Raw genomic sequence first — 25,330 nt, forward strand, 5'->3', positions numbered from 1 at the left:
GTGCGGCTTGCTTTTGCTATGACCATAAATAAGTCCCAGGAGCAATCATTGGGTATTTGTGGTATTAATCTAGAAAACCCATGCTTCTCACATGGTCAATTGTATGATACCTGTTCCCGTGTTGGAAAACCATCAGATTTGTTTGTATATTCATCAGGTTATCAAACAAAAAACATTGTATATCATAAAGCACTACAATAAAAATAAAACAGATTTTTGTTAAAATTATGATTCACTTGATTTACAATAAAGCGATTACTAAAAATACTTAAGTATATACGTTTTATTTCATTATTCTTTATTACATCGGTCATTAACCCTATGGTAATAATAATAATCAATAATTAATTATCTCAATGTTTTGTCATTGAAGCACTCACTTTATAAATATTTGTTACCTTTAGGTTCCCACTATCTCTTTAAATTATTTTTCAATCAGGTTTGAACCTTAAGTTTCCCTCTTAGTTTGAAGCCCTCTGGCAGACATCCCAGTAGAAGGTTTAAGTGGGTCCAAAAGGGTGGCCAAAGTTCGTGGAAGCGAATATAGTTAGGTCACCCGAGCTGACCCTTACACACCGCCCAATCATCATGGTGACGGTTCTGTTCGGGAGATTTAAAGAAATAAACTGCCACATTTAAAATCTATTTGACAGAACGAAGTCAGTCGGGTCCGCTAGTCCTAAATAAAAATTTATTGAATACTATAATATAAGTAGCAAAAGATAAAAGCTAATAAAACAAGTAAAGTTTAAAAACTCAGCAAGAAAACACAAGACTTAATAAAGAGGAGATAACAACTTGTGCAAGTTGTGCAAAATAACACAGTTAAACGAAATACTACAAGAAAACAAAGACATACGAGACTGGACAAAGAAAACAAGCGAAGGTAGAAATCTAATTACAAAACTGGTTAATGATGAAAACAGGGAAATTTCCGAGATTCAAAAAATGACCACCACAATCTAATATCTGGAAATAGTACATATTTATACAAAAAATTGCATAAAATGCTTAAAACTTTAATTTATTTTGAATTCAGGATTTTAAATCATATTTATCCAAACGTATATAATGGTATGAATAAGTAACTCGAAATTCCAATGATCATTTGATTTTAATATTTTAGTCTTCAATATTACTGATAGAACGTATAGATACTACCTAATATTCTTTGTATTGTTGTAGCAGGTAACCGATTATAATCCAATTATAAACCGATTATAATATAATTAATTTATATTATCATTTCCTGGTGCTTTGTGATCTTTAAAAGATGCTATGGCCTTTTTTACTTCTTGAAATTTTTGTGCTGATATTTCCACATCTGCAGAATGGAGTGTAATATCTGGTTCCTCCATCTCGCTTTCAATACTTAGTAAATTCCGAAAGTATTCCTTCCCTGTTCGACGGCTTCTGTTTCTATCATTATTAGTTTATCTGCTTTATTTCTTATAGTTTGTGTTACCCCAACAGGTTTACTTTGTCTGAATGTCTCCCCAAAGAATTTTCTTACCTGATTTCTCTCACCGCTTATGTCCATTTCTCGTATTTTCTATTCTATATAGCCCCTCTTTTTGTCTGATGTATTTTTATAATAAAACTTACCGTTTGGCTGAAAAAAAGGTCATATTTGCTACCTTTGAACTGGAATAACTTTTTTTGCAGATGTGGGATTAATGGGAACTTTTCGCATTTGATTTATGATGGTGTCCCGAATATTCGAATTAATTTTTAGCTCTATGTGAATTTTTTTAACCTTGAATGTCTAGCTTGACCAGGTTATTATTAACGATTTCTTGTTCTATGCTATGTCCTAGGTTCTAATACTATAAGGTATGGCCTAGTTCCAGGCTATAACACCATGACTTAATAGCTAGTGACTCGTTTGTAATATTGCCAGTTAAATAAGTCTAAATTGGGAAAAAATGACGAAAAATTGCTATTGTTTATTTATGATCATAGTAGATTACTACCAAAAATTTTAAGTTAACTGCACTGAACAAAAAATAATTCAATGTATTAATGTTACTACAAACTAATTTGTACATATTCATGTGAGATGGGAACTTTTCAAACAATCAAAATGTCCAAGAGAGAAACTCATTAACAATAATCACACAATTTATACCAATTTGAAGAAATGGCAAATTCCTATTGCAATAAAGAACAATGACTTATCCAAATAAAAATGTGTCTCGCAAGTACTCCACCTCTCTTAGAAGGAACGGTTTCATAATAACCAGAATAATAATAAGAATTCTCGGCGGTACCATGCGTATATAAAGTGAACGGGTGGAGTCAGGAAAACCTTGAATGGTCTATAGGAATGTAAGATACCTGCGAAACTCCTACTGAACTAGTTTTTTAACTTTTGATATTTTGCAATGTTATTGCTACTATTAAAGCTACAGTGGTAATGAATTGGCATTTTGTGTATACATGGAGATTCGAATTACAGCGTGGATACTAGCCAAGAAATAAAATAATTTTTGTCGTTATCTTAAAAGAATATTGAAAAATTCGGACAGGTCAAGGCTTTATCAAAGAGTGTAGACGTTCTGGGATTACATTTTGTAATGATACATTGGTTTTGGTATTTATAGGTAGCGATATATAATTATTCTTTCTGTCTTTTGAAACTTTAACAAATAATAATTTTAGACCATGGTCTATAAACCCCCAAAACAATTTACCAGTATAGTGCGGGACCTACTTGTAATTCGGTATTGATACCTATTGTATCACAGACACCCAGAGAGAGATTTACAAAGATGTATTAATCTGTATCCAACATTCTAATAAAATTATCGGAGAATTGTTGAATTTCGAATTATTAGTTTGTGTACTTAAATTTTTTTACCAATTGATCGAAATACTGATTATTTTTAAAGTAAACTACCTCATAATATAGTATTTAGAAAATTTTACCTTCACATTTTTTAACAATTAAGACTGGCAAAATAAAATATTGTTTCAGTGACGAAAATAAAATTTTTTTTGGTGGATTTACTTTAAGTTTTTTCCTTAACCGTGTTAAGTTCTTCAATGAAAATTAAATGTTAATATATTATCAGTGAGGTCCTAAAGTAACGGATAAATGTAATTTCTACGTAATTATAAAGTATATGAAAACTAAGAACCAGGTCGATTTTTACACACAAAAATATACATCACCGTCCTAATATAATCGAATTAACAAAAACACCAATATATTTTTTTTTCACCTTTTATTTACATTAATATCTAACTTAGATTTAGATGTAGCAACTAACTTCATGCTGTGAATATGCGCGTACTTCATACTGTGAATTTTATAAAAATTCACTCTCATCAATTTTTCCCAATCGCTCCTAAAGAAGATTCTTCTTCTTTGTCAACCATTTTCCATCCACTCCTGAATGTAGGTCTCTCCCAATTGCTTCCATCTTTCTCTATCTTGCGCCAATCTAATCCACTATTTGCCTGCCACTGTTCTTATGTCATCTACCCATGTTTTTTGAGGTCTTCCCGTGCTTCTTGTTGTCGTCCTTGATCTCCATTCTAGAATTCTCCGTGTCCACCTGTTGTCATTATATCGGGCTACGTGACCTGCCCAGCGCCATTTCATTTTTGCAATTTCTTCCACAATATCCCTAATCTTCGTTCTACGTCTTATCTCGGTGTTTCTAATCTTGTCTCTTAGTGATATTCCAAGCATGATTCGTTCCATTGCTCTTTGCGTTGTTTTTAATTTTTTAGCAGATTTTCTGGTAAGGGCTACTGTCTCCAAGCCGTAAGTACAAACTGGTAGTATGCATGTGTTATACACCTTTTTCTTTAAGTTTACAGGAATGGAGGTGTTTTTCAAGATATATGCTAATTTGCCGAAAGCGCCCCATGCCAGTTGTGTTCTTCTTTTAATTTCAGCATCTTGATTTGGTTTTCCTAGTTTGATAACATGACCTAGATATACATAATGTTCAACATTTTCTATGGTATGATTTTGTATTGTTATATTTGTCTGGTCTCGGCTCAGTATTTTTGTTTTGCTGTAGTTCATTTTTAAGCCTACCGCTCCTGAAACTGCATTTAATTGTTGTAACATATCATTTAGTTCTTGGATATTATCGGCTATTAAAACTATGTCATCTGCGAATCGCAAGTGGTTTAAGTATGATCCGTCGATGTTGATACCCTTATTGTTCCATTCTAGTTTCTTAAAAATGTCTTCTAGAGCAAGGGTAAATAGTTTGGGAGAGATGGTGTCTCCTTGTCTTACTCCCCGTTGTAGTCTTATGGGATTAGTTTTTGTGCTTTCGTCCAGCTTTATCTGCATGGTGGCATTTCCATATATGTTTTTAATTATGTTAGTGTATCTTGAATCTATACGTGCATTTTCTAGAGATTCAAGCACTGCCCATAATTCGATGGAATCGAATGCTTTATGGAAATCGATGAACGCCATATGAATTGGAACATTATACTCGGTGCATTTTTCTATCAGTGTTCTTACGGTGTGCAAGTGGTCTATGGTACTAAAATGTTTTCTGAATCCAGCCTGCTCGATAGGTTGATAGAAATCGAGCTTATGTGTTAGGCGGTTGGTTATGATTTTAGTTAGTAATTTATACAGATGTGAGAGCAAGGATATTGGTCGGTAATTCTCGATGTTTGCTTTGTCTCCTTTCTTGAATAGTAAAATGACTTCGGAGTTGTACCATTCTTGAGGAATCTTTCCTTCATCAATTACTTTATTAAATAAAATATTTAATACCTGTTCTATTTTTCTTCCACCGATTTTCAACATTTCGACTGTAATTTTATCCTCTCCCGGACATTTATTCGTTTTTAGTTGATTTAGGGCCATTCTTATTTCATAGTCGGTTATGTCCAATATTTCTTCTGAGCCGGTGTTAATTATTGTTCGTTCAGTACGTCGTTGTTGTGGTTGTGTATTTGCCGAGTATAATTTAGTGTAGAATTATCACCGTCTCGGACGGTGACGTTTTTTTCATTTTTTATTTATATGATTTCAAAGAAGATTAACTTCAAAAATAGTTTTTATTTACACATTATTTACACGTTTTTATGTCACATGCGATGCCACAAAAAGTTACCCATTGGTTTTTTACTATTATAAATTAAATGGTATACTAGCCACTTCGGAAATTCACATTAGTTTGGGATCTTCCAGTTAGAGTTAAGAGTTATTCCAACTCATCTTCATTATGGTCAAAAAAACGGAAGTAAAGGAACTAATAGAATCAAAAAACATAGAATAGGTTACGTGGATTGACTACCTAAAAAATATCTATACAGAGATACAGAATGACAGAACAATTAACAACATTAGTTAATAAAATTATAAAACACAACAAAATACCGGAAGAATGGAGAACGAACGAACTAATTCTACTACTCAAAAAAAAGGAGATAAAAAACAGACAGAAAACTACGGAGATATAAACATGGTAAATAATACGCTAAAACTTACAACCAAAATTTTACAAGTGCCAATAAATCAGAGGATAAGTTTAGCAGATGAACAACAGGAACAAAAACACGTAGTTTAGTAGTAAAGCAACAAAATAGAATTCAGAATAGATGGACAACTTACAGAACCTATAGAAATAGGCAGCGGAATAAGACAAGAGGATTCATTGAGCCGCATGCTCGTTAATTTCATCATGGATGAAATCATTAAAAGCATTAACAAAGAAAGAGACCCAAGATGAAGATAGTCTGCAAAGACTGGTTTAACATAAAAGCAAAAGAATTTAATATGACAATCTCCTCTCAGAAAACTAAAACAATAGTAGTCAGCAAAGAACCAACCAAATGTAAAATAGAAATTGATGGCATCAGTATTGAACAAGTAATAGAAATAAAATACCTGGAAAATACACTGTCTAGCTATGAAGACCTGGAAAAAGAAGTAAGAGATCAAGTACAAAAAGCAAATAGACTGGCAGGATTCCTTAATAACACTATATGGCGCAACAGACATATTAACACTGAGATGAAGTCAAGAATTTATAAATGATATATGCCTCAGAAACAAGACCCGACACAGCCACAATGCAAACGCTACTGTAAAAGGCAGATGTGAGAGTACTGAGAAGAATTACAGGAAATACGCTGAGAAATCGAAAGAGAAGTGAAGGCATTAGGAGAAAATGTAACATACAGTGTGTAAATGAATGAACAAATAGAAAAAAAATGGAATAACCACATAAGCAGAATGGAGGAGATCCGTGTCGCCAAAAAAGCAAGAGATAAGTCACCAATCGGCAGAAGAAGTATCGGACGATCGCGCAAAAGATGAGTGACAACCTTTCATAGAGATATGAATCCGCCATTGAACAAGCAGAACTGCTTATAAAGAGGAAGAAAAAGAATCATCTTAACATCATGTGATGTACTAAATTTCATCAGATATATTTTTTAGTTATTCGTAGAAAGCCTGTTGTTCAAAGTGTTCTTGTTTTACCGTTCTCTGTTGGTGTCTGTGTACGAACGTTTATTATTACTGTGATATTAAGAAGGCGATCCTTAACTGTTGAGGTACATATCCTTTTTTTAATAGATTTAAATTGTTAGTTAATTTATATATAGTTTCTGCAAGAATTCCTTTAATACTCGGACGTCAGTGCTTTTTTTGATATCTATCTATTTTGATATCAGAGCACCACACGAAGGTGAAATTGACATTTGAGTAGGAGTGACTGGCTGTGAGTTGATTTGCAATAAACCAAATATTACCATAGTAAATTTTGCTTTTAACTACGATCCGGTTTAGACAAATTGCTGTTCTCCGATGTAGACATGATTTTTTAAAGAATTTTATTAGAACATAAATTATTATTGATCTTAAAACACTGGTACAAATAATCCCAATCTACGACAAAGTAGTCTGATTTATATTGTAATCTATGAATCAATAGAAACATATAATTAGTATATTACTATGTATATTTTAAAAGAAATTTTAAAATAATTCCCAAAATGTTTAGCTAAGAATAATTTGCAATAAATTTGCACATGCTTTTATCTTCAACGTACTTTAACTATAGGTTAGATGCACCAGACACATTATACTCATTCCAATATTTTTAACTGCGATAAAGCAACGATATTTATATATAAATAATTACACTGATATTGAAAAGTTGCTAACATTGACCCAAAACGCTAACGGCATGGGTGTCTACTCTCTGTTAAACCAAACTACTTTCAGGAGAACTAATAAATTTAAGTCACAGTCTTAATCACAGTACCTATTTTTCACGTGCTGTAAATGATATTAGATTGTAACTGATTTCTTTTGTGTTGTTTTAATTATGATTTAATAGGTATTAATGTAAAATACTACTTATATCCACGCATATTCATGAAATATTGGTAACAGACTAAGTTTCTGTATTTCCTATTTATAGTTTAGGAACAGGCCAGTCTTAAACTAGAGTTACTGTTACCATAATATGCAGATATGTTTCAATAGTTTGTAGACGTTTTTTCGAAATATAAATTTATCCATAATCTGTTAGTACTCTATGAATTTCTAAGTTTCAAAACAGTTGGAAAGCCACTTTACTTACCCAAGTATGGTAGAAGTAGAACAAGTTCTACCATTTAGCTATGCCTAATAGTTTCCACTCTGCCATTTCTTCATATGTATTTGCCAGTAATGTCGCTAAAGTTTAAAACAATGATTTAAACAATTCTTCTTCTTTAGGTGCCGTGTTCTTAGCGAAGGTTGCCGATGACCTCTGCAAAATCTTCCCTATTTTGGGCTTTCCTTATTAAACTTTGAAAGTCTAATCCTGTCCAATCTTTGATGTTGCGCAACCAGGTCATTTGTCGTCTACCCGGGCCGCGTCTGCCTTCTATTTTGCCTTCTATAATAAGCTGAAGGAAGTTATACCTGTCGTGTCTAAATATGTGTCCAAGATAAGACGTTTTACGCTTCTTGACAATTTCTGTGAGTTCACGTTCTCTATTCATACGCCTTAAAACTTCTTCATTTCTAACGCGGTCGGTCCATGGCATTTTCAGCATACGACGAAATACCCACATCTCATAGCTCTCTGTAACGAGCTGACTGTTAACGTCCAAGCTTCCACACCGTGTAATAATACACTATATACATAACACTTAATCATGCGGTATCGTAGTTAGGAATAACTCTGCGAGACAGAATAACCAACGAAGACATCAGGAGAAGAACCGGAGTGACTGATATCATCGAGAAGATAGCCAGACTAAAATGGAGATGAGCAGGACACATAGCCAGAATGACAGATGGGCGATGGACAAAGAGGTTATTGGAATGGAGACCAAGGGAAGACAAGAGAAGCGTCGGTCGACCACCTACAAGATGGACTGACGATTTAAGAAGACTCAATAAAAACTGGATAGAGCGGCGCAAGATAGACGGGGTTGGAAACATGAGGAAGAGGCCTATGTTCAGCAATGAACGCTTGAGGCTGGATGATGATGATCGTAGGGACAACTCAAGATTACGGGTAGTAAGTAACTGTCGCATCTTTAAGAAGGTGTTTCTTGCCTGTTCTATTCTACACCCAACCTCTTGTTCTTGGTCTAAGGTTTCATGTATCCAACAGCCTAAATACTTACACTTTTCCACTTGTTCAACTAGATTGTTGTTGACTAGTATGTTTATAACTGGTGTGTGTTTCTTTGAAATTACCATTGTTTTGGTTTTTTTTTACATTCACCTTAAGGCCGTATAGTTCTCCTTCTCGCACTACTTTGGTTAACATAATTTGTAGTTCTTCTTTACTGCCAGCAATCAGTACTGTATCATCGGCATACCTGATATTTTTCATGATTTTTCCATTGACTTTTATTCCTTCTTGTGCTTCATCTAGAGCATGTGCAAAGATGTCCTCTGAGTACAAGTTGAATAATAATGGTGATAGTATACAACCTTGTTTAACTCCTCTTTGGATGTTTATGGTTTCAGTATCACCCATTTCAGTTCTATCAGCTTGGTTGCAGTAGAGTTAACGTACCTATTGTATTAATGTCGTTTGGATTCAGGCTCTTTTTTTTGCAAGCATTCTATTAGCTGATCATGTTTAACTTTGTCAAAAGCCTTTTTATAATCTTTAAACAATTACGTGTTTAAAATCCAATAACAATTAGCAGTTTTATATACATTGCTATTTGTTAAGTACACTTCCGGTTAAATTATACTGTTTGAGAAAGTATTTAGTATTTATTTACATATTTTCTCAATCTCATATTGAATGAATCAATAAATGAATAAATGATTCTCATTTTCAAACTAGCTAACACATATCGTAATATGTTTTCAAATTTAAAAACTCCTAACGGCTTCATACAATAGCTTTGATTTATGACGGTGCATTTGTCCCACTATTCTCCGGGTCACCTTGGAAGATTTTTTAGAGGTTTTTGCCCATATTGATGAAACGAAGAGATCAAAACGAGACATCGTGGTGTACATATCTCCAGTTTCTTTATACAAATAAACATTTAGTGAATTACGCCAGACATTTTCTTTTGTTTACATTTATCCCCTCTATTTCAATTATTTATTAATTTTAAATATTAAATCAGCAATCTTAATACGTTTTATATAAACTTATACAAAAATGACTCTTGTTTCAATTTGCAAAACTTAAGTTGTGAGAAAAAGCTTTTTAGACTAGTTTTTTTTTTATTTTAGTTTGATGGCCTTGACAAATTTAACGACAAACAATTTTTACAATCAGAGGAATTTTTTCTAGAAAGACTACTTAGTTGCAAAGATAAGAGCAACGATTTATTATTTCTATTTATTTCGAATTTATAATTAGAAATGTAAGAATAAAAATCTTTTTAAATTGATATAAGGTTGAATGCTCGAATAAATGAACTTTGATCAAATAAAAGGCAGATATCGAGCACAGTTTTATTAATTAAATCTTGCCCAAGTACTTTCGCTTCCTAGAGCATCTTGTAGCATTTGCAAATTCTTTGGTATATAAATTCCTTAATATATATATATATATATATATATATATATATATATATATATATAATATATTGGCTATAAGCTAGAAGAAATGTATACCACCTTGTCACACGCCTCAAAAAATATGGGCCTGCAAGTAAATGAAAATAAAACTAAGATAATGGCATCAACACCCAACAATAGAGCCAGAATCATCGGCCACCAATTCACGGTTGATAATTCTAACTTTGAAGTGGTGGACAAATTCACATACTTAGGCTCCCTGATCACCAAGGAGAACGTCATGACGGAAGAAATCAAGCGAAGAATAATCCTAGCAAACAAATGCTATTTTGGACTGAGTAGACATATGAGAAGCAGAAACTTAAGCCAAAAAACAAAAATAACCATATACAAAACCCTTATACAACCAGTGTTGACATATGGGTCGGAGGCATGGACCATTTCCAAGGCAGATGAAAATCTCCTGCTTATATTTGAACGAAGGATCCTGAGAAGAATATTTGGTGGCATCTGTGAAAATGGTGTTTGGAGAAGGAGGTACAACTACGAGATATATCACAGATATAAACATATACTTGGTGGTAAAGACGTAGTATCCTTTATAAAAATAGGAAGACTAAGATGGGCAGGACATCTGGCAAGATCACAGCAGAACAACCCTCCTAGAAGAATCCTTATGTCACAACCTGTGGGAACTAGAAAAAGGGGTAGACCAAAACTCAGATGGAGGGATGGTGTAGATGAGGATGGTGGACAAATAGGCGCAGCAAACTGGCAACAGTTGGCAGTGGATAGAACTGACTGGCGTTATAGACTTGGGAAGGTCGAGGCTCTTTTATAGGGCTGTAGCACCAATGATGATGATGATATATTGGAATCCCCTCGTATAAGTATTAAATTTAAATCCCGTCATATATGTATTAAAATAACGAAGATTGTTTTCCATGCATCTCTGTTCCTATCGTACAAGTTAAAATACCCGAAATATATTTCAATTCTTTCTTAGGTGGCTCGAGTTAATATAAACCATTTTAGAGTTATTTATTATTTTACAGATGTGTACTTTCTCGGCATTTTCTTTTAATGTTTTATTCGAAGTCGCCTTACAATTTTTATGCGTCATAGAAATAGGATATTTTGCTTTTTAATTCCCGTCAAGTGTTTTGTTATTCCAAATTATGTGAATGAATTTTAAAGATAATTTCGTCATTCTCCCTAGGATCGCTACCAGAGGTATTCGATTTTAGTTTGGGTCGAAATTTTTCATCAAATTTGTAATCTTCTTTTGTTATTCATCCTACGTTATCGAAAATAAGTTAAGTAGCGGTTAATAGTAACAATTTAATGTGTAATTGCAGTCCAATTCTACCTGTCAAAGTTTTTCTTAAGGAGAAAAGTTCCAAGTTTTGTGTTCAGTGCTTCTTCAACCTCGCTGTTCCTGTTTTGTTCCTAAAGCAGTTTTTTTGATCGTGTCCAGAGAGTTCAACCCCAGAAATTTTAGCAATAATCCAAGAAGTTTCAGTGCAAAATTTTATGTGAAAACCCAGGTAACATTTTGTGTTTAATTTTCAAAATAAAGTAGACATTTTTTTCAAATAACAATAATTGCTTTCATAACAATTTAAATAATGTAATATGTATTAGTAAAAGATAGATGTTTAATTTTAATAATCTATTTCTGTCACAAGTATAAATAACTTAATAATAGTTTTGAAAGTTTTTTGTAGCGTTTCCCAATTGTAAACAGATAGGACATATTTACTTAAGTCTTTTTTATATTTTATTTTGGTATAAACCCATGTAATTTGTTTATCTGTTTGTGTAACTGTTTGTTTGAGACAAAAATAAATGTATATTTCATTTCTCTGAACCATTTTTTTTTTTATTTTAGAAAAATCTCCTAACCTTTTTTTGCGTTTACTTTTTTAGGAAGGAAGAGCCTTTTTTTCCTTCATACAGCAAGTTTAGGATCCTTCGAAGCGGCGTCCTTTTTTTTTCTTAAATAGCTAGAAGTCTTTCTTGTTGTTCTATTTGTTCATTTGTCCCAGGAGATTCATGTAAGTAACCCCTTTGTTTCATTTTTTTTTCTAGTTACCCCAATCCAACCCCCTTGCCATTTACTTATCCACTACTCCAGCTCTCCTAGCAATGCCTGACAGCCGTTCGCATACGTTTCGATTTAGTTTGCTTGCCCTATCTCGACCCCTATAATTTCTGTCCCCAATTTTCTACTTCATATAATCTTACCCTATGGGGGCAAAATAATATTTCGTTACAATCTTCAAGGGCATTTCGTCAATTTTGGCCTATCCATAATTATAGAATGCCATAAACATAAAATTGTACATCACACAATACACTACACAAGGACAAACACTTAAAATTTTATTAAAAAATATGCGAAGCCACATTATGGTCGGCATCAGGAGAGAAAATGATTTTCTGAAATATTTAATTTATTTTACCTATTTAAAGTTAAATCTATTTGACATATCATTTTGTAATATGGTATAGCCTAAAAGAAATTTAAATTTAACTGTATACTTTTAAAAGTTTATTTTGTTTCAATATGAAATGTAGATGTGGTTATGATTTCTTATTATTGTATAGATGTAAAATCATGTCTGTAGATTGACTGATTTTGATGACTGGCCTAAGTGAATGTTAGTCAGGTTCGATCTATTTAAGTTCATCTGGTTTCACTTTCTTTTCACGTAATAATTAGACCAAGTTGCGGACAAGTGATATATGTAATTTAAGGTGAAATACCACATTTTCAATACCTGGTAGTTAAGTTTTACATAAAATCTCAATTTGCACAAATTTCTAGGTAAAATTTACATTATAAAACAATTGAGATAAACTTTTAAATTACTAATATTTATATAATTTGACCCGATAGTCAAACAGAAATTAAATATGAAGATTAGTTTAGAAGGAATTATTAAAATTTAATTAAATAAAATTTTTCTGTACAATTTAAGTTTGAAAATAAAATATATTTATTGTTCAATAAAAATGCTTGTCAAAATTTAGGGGCAGTATTAGAAAATGTTTAAACAAAATTAATATCTGAACATAAACCTAAATTCTTTGTAACCCCTGATTTGTTTAAAAATTGGACAATATATGTTTTTAATTTATAAGTAAAGCTCGGATTATAGGCAAAATGCCTTTTTTGCCTATTTTGCCTATTATAATTGTTTTTTGCACTTTTTGCATTTTTTCGTAAATTCTGCCTATTTGTGCCTTTTTTAAAATTTCATGGTACTACCCATGATATTATTCTATTACTAAACCATTCTATAATAAAATTTTGGGTCAATAATAAAATATCAATGGTTTGTTTATATAACAGATTTCTAGGTAAATGTACCTGTTCAAAACTTGAGGGTTAACTATTTGGAAATCCCTAAGCTTTATTAGTTTATTATCAGCTGTACAGTCGGTTACTGTATCAGAGTTTAGTCACAAATTGCTATATCCTAGTTTAGTTTTGTTGCGTATACCGAAAAGCAAGGAACACGTTTTAAAACGTTTTAGACATTTGTGTGAAAAGATGACATCTAAATTAAGGCTATGGATCGCACCTTATTCAGAACTTTCTCTAGAAGGAGATGGAGAATTTTGTAAACCATGCGGCAAATCGGTAAGTTTTATTTTTTCTCTTTTTTTCTCGTCCTACAATATAACTAAATTCTAAAGCGGTTTTAGAATTCTAATTATTTTTTTTTAATTCTCAGATTTCAAGTAGAAAAAAGTACTTTATTGACCAGCATTGTGTAGCCCACGGGGTAAATAGAATTGATGAAGAAATACGAAATCTGTTTCCGTTGGTAAATAATTTTATAAATTTTATGAAAAAAGTTTTTGTAAAGGCTCCGTTGAGGGTGCAAATATATAAAGAAAGACTTCCCGGTGTCCCTTTGCCACCTAAACCAGTAATTACATGGTGGGGAACCTGGCTCGAAGCAGTTTTTTTACTTTGAACACTGCAATGAAATATAATTAGTTATGTCAGAATTTAATGATGATATTTCAGAAGCCATTCGAGAAGCAAAAATAATATTAAAAAATCCCAAATTAAAACAGGAACTCGCTTATATCCATGACAATTATAAATTAATAGTTACCACAATTACCTTATAAAAAAAACAAGAGATAAATTTATGTGAGTCAGTAAAATTAATAGATAATTTAAATACGAAAATTAAATCGGCACCTGGAAGTAACGGTCAATTAATTTAAAAAAAAAATGAAATATGTTTTCGACAAGAATGAAGGTTTTTCGTTTTTATCTAATGTTGCTAAAGTTTTGAATGGGACATTTTCCGAGGAATTTCAAATTATGCCAGGTTTATTATCCGCTCTGAAATATGCTCCAATTACATCTGTCCATGTCGAACGTTCGTTTTCAATGTACAAATTAATTTTAAGTGATCGAAGACATAGATTTAAGACCGAAAATATTGAAAAACGTTTAGTTGTTTTTATTAATGATAAAATTTTAAGTGGTTACAATGTTTAATTATACTAATGTTATGATTATAATGTGTAAATATACCTGCCTTAAGTTAATATTACGTTAATTCACTTTGTACAATAAATAATAAGTTATATTCCTTTATTGCCTATATTTTACCTAAATGTGAATATTCCTGCCTTTTTTAATAAAAATCTTTGCCTATATAGGCGCCTTTTTCTTCAATTTTTGTTGCCTATAAATCCGAGCTTTATTTATAAGTAACCAAAAGTCATAAACTGTTGCCAAAATAAATACAACACTTACTTTACACTTGAAATAAAAAAAAACAAATCAAACTATCTCAATCCAAATTTGCAAAAAACTTCTTTTTGCACCTGTACAATAAAAATGCATCCAGAAAACTGAATATTTAATTATGTGGCAACCTCTAAACGCTGTGTTTCCCGAAATATCATATGGTTACCCTTAAACATACGTTTTACCATAAAGATAATTCTTTGAAACTAAAAGGAAAACGGAAAATTAACAACCAAAAGCAATACAATTGTAGATGCAGCTATCAACGAGTCAGCCAGAATAACACCAGCATTGAACTTTACCTTATCGTTACTATTCACCACTTGATATCAGAAGAGAAGTTACTATAGATGTGAAACGAAAGAGATTAATTGAAGAACCTCGATATTCACTTCATGATCTCCAGCCCACAGCACAAAACTCAAATTAGGAAAAAGCTTTATGGTTGATCAATCTATCTACAAGATCCACCAAAAATAACTAGCCTTGGTAAAGGAAAAGAAGTTATTCCTCATCATCTGGAACCTTGGAAAAAGTTTTAACTGCTTTTACCTTTCTTATTCTATTTGGATAAATCTTAATCGCTTGCCCAAATCAGAATCAGATTGTCCAAATATAAAACCAACATGAAGATGTAAGGACTATTACCTGCTGACTGTACCCAATGTAAATGTGGAGTGCTGGAAGATCCAACATCTGCTCTCTCTTAGAGAAGTCCTGCTCACAGCTACAGTCAAATTCACACTTAGAGTGCAGTTTGGCTAAATTAGGGCAATGCTTTTGTTATGGAGAATAAACGCACAGAGTTGTCGACCTTCACCAGCTGTTAATTTCTTACTCAAGAGCATCGCACAGAACCGGCTTGAATAAAGTGCATCTCCCGTTAAGGTTTAAGTACTGGTCACGATGAAATAGATGCTGCCTCTTTTGAGTCGTGGTTTAAATACACGTTAATGCCAAATTTACCAAATATTGTTCTCAGAAATGGCATTGAAATGGATAATGCATCATATCACTTCCGTTAAGACAGATTCTCAAACAATTCCTGGAGTAAAGCTGCAGTCAAAGAATGACTAGTGGAAAGAGACACTTTTTCGAGGAGAAACTATTTGAAATTCGAGCTATTAGAAGCAGCGCGTTCTTTTGAAGATTAATACAGTAAGTATAATCTTGATGAATATGTTGCACAACATAATGTTTCTATTTTAACGCTTCCTTGGTACTATTGCGAATTAAATGCTATAAAAATGGTGTAAAACCATTAAGTTAAGCGATATATAGCTATCCATAATGCAGCTTTTAAAAAACGGAGAAATGCGCCAGTTAATCGACGACTGATTGGCACGTGTAACAAAACAATATTGGTACAATTCATGTCGATGAATAAACGGAAACTGAGACGTGGACCGCGGACAACCTGCAAGATGACGTAGGCCGATTGATTGTACACGCAAACACAGGAATCCAGTATTTTTGGGTGTTTTTGCGTTGGAAAGCTTCTCGATGACTCATGGAAAGTTGATTAGGAATGTGCAAACCGTTTCACACTAGTTCAAATCGTTTGGATACCACAACTGTCCAGAATGTAAAAATGGCCAGTTTTCAATCGTCTTATTTAAAAATTCTTTATAAAAGGCATATAATTAAAAGATCTTTTCGGGCTACACCATTACAGTTTTTGTCCAAGTTTTTCAATGTATTTACCTGAAATAAGTATTACACCACTTTAGTGAACACAAACGTAAAGATTAAATTTTGACTGAAGTTAAAAATGCAATGTGGTTGCATTTCAGGTGCTCACCAGGTGCACAAGATGTCGGTAAAAAACCCTTAAATGGTACAAAATTTGATATTTGCCACATACTTGTTAATAAGATGGTGTGATATTTTTAACCAAATTGGGGGTTGCTGACCCTGAGACAATGCCTCTATATGGGCTCTAAATGGCAACTGATTAAAATAACATTTTTAAGACGGATGTATGAACACAGTAGTCAATGTAACTTGTAGTATGTGTCTTAATGCAATACTTGTCAACAATGTGTTAAAGGAATATGTTAAAATATTTATTTATTGTTATTTGTAACAGTAGCAAACATCAAAATGTTGGGGTGAAGTGAAATGTATCCTGAAAATTATGTTTAAACTTTGTAAAACGATTGTATGTATGTAATGACTTTAATACGTATTTTAATCTGACGTAGGCAAACATCAATACACGTACCTAAAGAAGCAACGATAAAATGAAATATTGATAAGGCTCTATATGTTTTAAATGAACATCTGGTACCTAAAAATTAAATGGAAGATATGTGTATGATGCTGAGTTGTTAATTAATGAAGACAGAGGGGTGACCTGTCCTGTATGTGGATAGAGTAGAATATAGAAACCTACCAAAGAAAAGAAAAGGAAGATATATATTGTAATGTGGGATTAATGTGTAATGTAACTATAAAATAAAAATTATTTTAGAAAATTGTAGAAGAAGGAATGATAGAAGATAGAATGGAAGAAGTAGATGGAATGACTTGAACAGAATATTTGGATTATAACTAGGCAAACTTCAATACGAATACCTAATCTACCCAGAATAACTAAAAGGTTAATAAGGTCCTACATGTTTGTAATCAACATTTATCTCATTTATGTATCATCATTTATGTATCTAAAAATTAAGAAATTATTCGGTTCAAAACGCAATTAATGTCGTGTAAATATTGACATTTTATTTATGGAAATAAAATTAAAAGTAACATTTTACTAACGGTGATTGTTCAATTATATTTTATTTTTTGTGGAAATAAAAGATATAATATGAGAAGGTAAAATGCAAACAAGCTTAAGTGTCAAATAAGTAATTTTTCAGGGAGGACGAAAAACTTGTAGCTTTGCTCTGAAAATGGATAATGAGTTCTAATCAATGTTGTGCAATATTATTGGTTCCAAACATGAGAATAAAATACTTATTTCAGTTAGGGTAACCCAAAAACAGTTTAAAATATTGATTTTGTTTTGGCAATAAGGCGTTTTGCACGAACTCAGTGGAAATAAGTAGTTTTGCATGTAAAATGTGAACATTAATGATTTGCATGTAAATAAAGTAAAAAAGCAATAAATTAAAGGAACAATGGTTTGCTGAATGAACTTCTATTTTTGTACAATAACAATTTAGACCTTACCTAAGTGACAAACATTGCCATAATAGGTAGTTAATGTCACAAACAAACAGTTTTTTAAATATGGAAGTCACTCATTACTTGCTGTTCCTCACCAGCAGCTTCTGTAGTGAGTTCATCAAAATGGCTGAATTTGTTGAAGATCAAAGCAAAAGCTAACAAAATGAGAAGCGTCCATTTCCATGTACTTATAAAACGCATTTGCTCTTCTTTGAATGAATCTGCTTTTCAACCATAAGCTGTACCTTTTTAGAAAACTGTAACTTTAAACCTATGTTATTATTTTACTTAGTTTACTAATACTTAACTCACTACTAAGGTCTTCTATAATGTGATTCAGCTCCTCTACGCTATCTTATCTCAACACTTTCCATCTTCAGATAGTTCTTATTTTTGGTAGGGTTACGTCCCCTTTTCCCTTCAACGGCAAACCCAAAATGCACTTTTTTGGCTATGTTTTTATTGTAGTTTCCCCCATACCAATAACAGTGCAAAAAACCTTTACATATACAGAATTTTTAGAACCAGAGACAGTTTAAAAAAAAGTAGTGTATTAAGTACTTTCACTCAGGTCCAGTTTTTTTCTTTTTTTTTACCGATCTAGGCCTATGTCTTTTGATTTGTGTTGAATGAATCAGACTGGTCTTGTCTTTTCTTCTATCTGGAATTTTATAAAACTTTGAAAGCGTTAATGTAAGGCCTGATGATAGGTCTTATCTTTATGCACGTGAAATGTTTATTGCAGTGCTTAAATGGTCCAAAACTGGGGCTCTTCTAAGAGCTACATACTAGGTAAATTTTTTTAACTTTTACTTTTTCCTCCTGTAACTTTTCTCTTTCTAGTCCCTTCATTTCCATCGCCAACACTTACACTTTCATCTGCCCCACCCATTATTCATTTAATAATAAAATAATTATTATTTGTTTTTAAATACTTTGACGATAGACCCTCACATAACCTCAAATTTGTAAGACTCACTGGGTCAGCTGAGTGGCAGTTGCAGAGCTCCTATTGGTTGGTTGGAAATAAGCTGGTTAGCATGGACCAGTTTAGTGGAAATAAGTTGTTTTGCATGTAAAGGTGAATTTTAACATGCTTTTACCATTGTTAATAATTTTTTTTGCATGAATCAGATAAAATAAACCACTTTGGCTACAACAGAATAATGTATTGGCACATCTAACTCAACTTTGATTTTTGTGTGACTTAAGGCTGTTTGCATATTACCTCCTCATATATTAAGGGCTGTATAAGAACCTTAAATCCTAAAATAAAGTAAATACATAATACAATCGATATTCTATTTTACAATTACTATAATTCGATAATTTAATCATTAGAAATAACAGTATTTCTTACATTTATACATTTTGCAAAAAATCATCAACTTAAATGATATGAAAATAGTATAATGAACCTACTAACTTACGTTTATTACTATATTATTTTTACAGTTACACGGTAAGCCGTAATATTTATGGGGTAACATATACAAATAAAAATATATCAACTATTAATTAACTATTTAGTTTCATATATTCACACTAGACTCGGTAAAACCATAATATGGTCTTATCTTATTACTCGGGTTTGTTAATTTTTTTTTTTTTAGTATTTATATGCAGCAATAAATATGTAATTATTACTTTTTGTAAGCAGTATAAGCTGTAATTGGTATTAGTTTAGCTTGCAAGCAGTATATATCACACATTCCATTAAATCCTGCACAAATTCAAGTTTATAAACTTCTCAGGAAAGACAAATAGAATGAATATTTTTTTCAGATCCAGAAATCGACATCGGCATATTTTCCCATTTAACTCCAACTTGCATTGTTCCAAACCTTGGTACACATTTACGATTGTCTTCTTCTAAATGTGCCTATCTTTGAGAGATGTTGGCGACCACATTGACCCATCTTATTCTATTCACAGCAGCTCGAAATAGATCAGTTGACGTTAGACCAGTCCTTTTCCCAAGATTGACCAGCCAGGATATACGTCTACGTCCAGGGCCTCTCTTACCTACAATATTGCCCTGTAGAATCAACTGTAGAAGTCAGTATTTATCACTACGCATGATGTGGCCGAAGTAAGCCAATTTTCTGTTTTTGGTGTTAACAATTTCTTTGTCTCTTCTTAGTCTCTGGAGAATAGTTATGTTACTTGTGTAGTGTATATATGAGACCCTCAACATACGTCGGTAGTACCACATTTCAAATGCCTTCAATCGTTTTATGGCATCTTCTGTAAGGCTCCAGCTTTCTACTCCATAGAGGAGGACACGAAAGAAGTAACATCTAAGAATTATTATGCGTATATTGATACTCAAAAATAAGTTGCAGAGAATCTTCCTAAGGCTGTTGAAAGAGCTTTTAGCTTTTTCTATGCCAGTTTTTATTTCGTAGCTGTAATCCCAAGTATCCTTAATATTGCAGCCCAAATAGTATATTTTTTTCACTCTTTCTAACGGTTAATTGTAATTTTGGGCGTTTATGCCGGTGTTCTTACTGATGATCATTATTTTTGTCTTCCTGCAATTTAGTTTTCGGCCGTATATGTCACATGCTTCTACAACGTTATCCATCATCCTTTGGAGCCCCTTCTTACTGTCTGCCAGCAACACTGTATCGTCTGCATATCTAATGTTGTTTATAAGTTGGCCATTTAGAGCAAAAACATCTTCTGATTCGTCCAAGGCCTCTCTAAAGATGTTTTCAGAGTATATGTTAAATAATGCCGGTGACAATATGCAACCCTGTATAACTCCTTTTTCGACTGTGAAGATCTCGGACAGTTCATTTTCTAATCGTACTGTTGCTTTTTGTTGGAGATATAAGTTTGATATCAGCCATATCCTTACCATTGAGTCCTGATGTTTTTAGGATATCGATTAGTTTGCCATGTGGGACTTTATCAAATGCCTTCTCCAAATCAATGAAACATGCATTGTAGCGTTTTATATTTAATATCTATATAACAGTATGGATTCTGTTTTAAGTTTTGTATTCAGTTGTTTCAAAATATAGATGTGTTTGCCTCTGTTACTTTGTAGGTAGAAAATTATTCCGGTTAAAACTAGGAATCGAGGACGTTTAAAATAATCAATAAAAGGCGTGTTGTTTATCTCGTAGTAAAGACGTATTAGGGGAGTGTTTTTTTGTCTTTATTTACATTTAAAATTCCCCATTTCGTACATGTTATTTCTAACTATAATATTTCAAGATTTTTTGTCGTTGAACAACGATATGTTTACATTCAAGCCCCCAAATATTCCGATTGAGGAAGAGGTTCTTAGAAAAAATATTGCAAGTCAAGTATTCAATTTTTCTAAAACGTAATAAGCTGGGAATATTTCAAGGTTGTCGACGAGCGAGTGTCGAGGGTAGATTGTTTGTTTAGGTTCGTAGACCAAAACTAGCTGTGAGACGCGAGGGGAATTTATTTTGGTTGAATTTGTAAAATCTAACGCAAGTGGAGTCAAGTAAGAGATTTCAGGCGAGAAAGACGTTTGGCGGATTTTGAATCCGTAGCCAATTCTTTGTGTGTAATGTCTTAAGACCGGTGGTTAAGGTGATAATACTCTTTGCATAATGGCAGTTTAGAAGAGAGTAATCATCGTAAGATTTGTGCAGTACACCGGAACTGATGAAATTTTGAAAATGAGTATATAGCATATCCCACCAGCTTTGTTGTCGTTTGCCTGCTTGATCCAACCCCATCTACATCAGATCTTCGTTCCTGAGTACCTATGGAAATGGTTTCCTTTCTGTTCCAGTTGAGAGTTCTGTCCTTGTAGCTCCAATCCCAGAGATAGTAGCAAGTTTTTTTTTAAGTTAAGTGGCAAAGTTTGTGAATCAAGGTAACAATTGACATATTAATTTTTCCAAATTAAATAGACATTATTTTTGATAATTGATAATGGCTTTCATTAAAATTTAAAAGGATTTGTAATAATTAATAAATTATAAATTTTATTGTTTAACTTAGCTGTCATTTTAATTGTTTTTTTTTTAATTTAATGTTAACATATGACAGCTAGCTTTATTTTTTTCGATATTTATTTGTTTTGTTTGTTATAAAAAAAGGTTAATCTCTGTGCGGTAACATTTTTAACTTTTTGAAGTATCTCCAACCCCTGGAGTTTGTAAACGGACACGTGTAAGTTTTTTTTATTCTGTATTTTTCAACTATTTATATAGTATACTTTTGGTGCCATTTGTATTTTTGATAACTGTTTGTGGTAAGATACAATAAATGTTAAATTTTGTTTCTTAACATTTGTGTTTTTTTAACATTAACTAACCTTTTTGAGTTTCCGTTTGAAAAAGATATGTTTTTTTATGTTTAATAATTATTTCCCTAGTTATAACTAGTTGTTGTAATAGTTATAATTAAGCACCTCGAAGTGGCGCTCTTTATAAATTACTAGAGGTGTTTCCTGTTTCCTTTTGTTTTGTTTGTCCCAAGTGATTCATGACCCTTTATTTCATTGTGTAGTTACCCCAATCTGACGCCCTTTTCGTTCACTTATCCACGACCCCAGCTCTCCAACAACCCCCTGAGTGCCGTTCGCACCAGTAACGATTATTTTGCTTGCCCTATCTTCGCCCCCATAGTTTCTGTCCCCAATTTTTTACCCTTATGTTCTTACCCTGAGGTAGGCAATATATAATCGTTACAACATACTTAACGCAGTTAGAATCCCTGGCTCTCTTTATTAGAACTTGTAAACTAAAAAGTGCTTCCTTCGTTCCGAGTTCTGCTCTGAATCCAAATTGAACTTCACTCAGGTGTTCTTGTAATTTTGTGTATATGCGTGAGTGAATGATAGTAAGGAGTACTTTAACTACATGGCTCATCAAACTAATTAATCTATGTTCTTCACATTTTCTAGCGTTAGCTTTTTTAGGAAGTGGAATGAATATTGATAGTACCCAGTCTTTTGGTAAGTAACCAGTCTCGTAGATGTTGTTAAATAGCTTCGTAAGAGCTGTGATTTGGTGTGCCTCTAATAGCTTTAAAATTTCACCGTGCATCTCATAAGATCTTGGTGATTTCCCATCTTTAATCCGCTTAATGACCATAGTTACTTCTTCGTTTGTTATTTCTGAGCCATAGGGATTGTTATTTCAGTCTTCATCTCATTGTTATTTCATCTTCGAATAATTCTTGCATATATGCTTTTTATCTTCGTAATTTATCTTTAACGGTAGTAAAAATTTGGCCTTCAATGTCTACAACTATGCCTTTCTTGCGTTGTTTTCTGGTATTCCAAGGGAGGGATTGTGAATAGGTTTTAAATAATTTGGTGTTCTAAAACTTTGTACACATTTACGCATGTCTGATGATCGCCAAAAAGGTCTAAATCGCGATAGCATGCTATCATTTATGAATTATTATCAAAAATGTTAACCGACACATCACAGGACGTTGTAAATTAAAGTGAAATAATTACTTTTTTTTAACTTTTAAATAATTTATTTTTTTTTTGCTTAGGTATTAAAGCTTAAACTATACCGACAGGTAACCTGTCTGAAGTCAATTCTTATTTTTTAGTAACTTTTGTAGTGAAATGATTTAAATATTACAATATATACTACGAATATTACTAGTTTCAGATTTATTGATTGAGACATCAAGTACAAAAAGCAAATAGACTGGCAGTTTTAATAACACTATCTGGCGAAACAATTACATTAACACTAAGATGAGGTCAAGAATTTATAAAGCCAATGTAAGACCAATAATGACATATGCCTCAGAAACAAGACCTGACACAGCCACAACGCAAAGGCTACTGGAAACAACAGAGATAAGAGTACTGAGAAGAATTACAGGAAATACGCTGAAAGACATTAGAAGAAAATATTACTTACAGTGTATAAACGAATTGACACTAAATAGAAAAAAAAGAATGAAATAACCACATAAGCAGAATGGGGTAGTCCCGTGTCGTAAAAATAGCAAGAGATAAATTAACAATCAGCAGAAGAAGTATTAGACGACCGCGCAAAAGATGAAGGGACAACCTTCCATAGAGTATTAATCCGTCAATTAATAAGCAGAATAGCTTATAAAGAGAAGAAGAAAAACAAGTTTTATTGGTAATGGCATTCTTAGTTCGGTTGACGTTACACATCTAGAGAAACAACCTACTTTTATAATTGGTTAATGATTAAAATATTTTCACCTTATCATAATCAAACTATTGGCCTGTTTTAATAAAGTCTTCGACAACAACGCATGTGTTACTTCTTCTGTTACAGTCACTTTTCTGCTAAGTGATTCGCTGTTTTAACTACAGACCAGTTTGTCCAATATAACATCATTGGCAACCTAAAGACTGTAATTGATATATGACATTACTATTATACATTACTGGTATCTGGTCTTTAATTTATATAGTGAGAGAATATAGTTTTGCATTTAAGGTTGCTGTATTTGCTGATTTTTATATTTGTATAGTCCTTAAACATGGAAGTAAGTTGGTTTGTTAAATTCAGAATATACGGTAGTTTTTTATATTTAAGAGTTTGTGAATGTTGATCCAATTGTCCATCATAAAACCGTGTGTTAAATATTAGTTGTTTTAGTATAACCTTCATTTATCGCGAGGTTTTTAATTTGATTTTTTTGTGACACTCTTCATCAAACCATGCTTTAAATTTTGTGTTTTCTTGGAATTCTGTTATTTTTTCTGCAGTTTCTATTATCATTTAGTCAATATTTTTAATAATCAGTTCTTCTCTCTGACATAATTGTACTAAGATATCTCATCTTTCATTCCTTTCTCCCACAACAAAAGGTTCCATAACTTCTAGATACTGCTCCTTTTCCTACCTTGGCGTTAAAGTCACCAATAATAATTTTTATTTCATTAGATTTATTGATTTTATGGCACTTCGTAGTTCATAGAACTTTTCAGCTTCTGTGTCTGGTTTATATGCTGTATGACCGTATATTTGTAGTATAAATATTTAAATTTATGGGTTTGATCTTGTATGTCACTTCCAAAATAGTAGAAATTGACTCTATCATACTGACATACTCAGTTCTTAGATATATATATATATATATATATATATATATATATATATATATATATATATATATATATATATATATATATATATATATATATAGTGTTCCGCTAATAGCCATGATGTCATATTCATTTTTTTCGTCTCTTTATCTACGTTAGCGAGCTCTCCTGTAGCAAATCATGTAGCAAATAGCGTTCTTACATTCCATATCGCTATTCTTCTATTCATTAATTTCACTGTGCCAGGCCGAGAGATTCTGGTAATATAACACGTGCCCGTTTTCCTGTCATAGCGAAATTATAGTGGATAGCATTGTCCTGGTGAAATAAAGTTTTATTG

Source organism: Diabrotica undecimpunctata, chromosome 5 (assembly GCF_040954645.1).
Source record: "Diabrotica undecimpunctata isolate CICGRU chromosome 5, icDiaUnde3, whole genome shotgun sequence".
In the NCBI taxonomy this organism is placed as follows: Eukaryota; Metazoa; Arthropoda; class Insecta; order Coleoptera; family Chrysomelidae; genus Diabrotica; species Diabrotica undecimpunctata.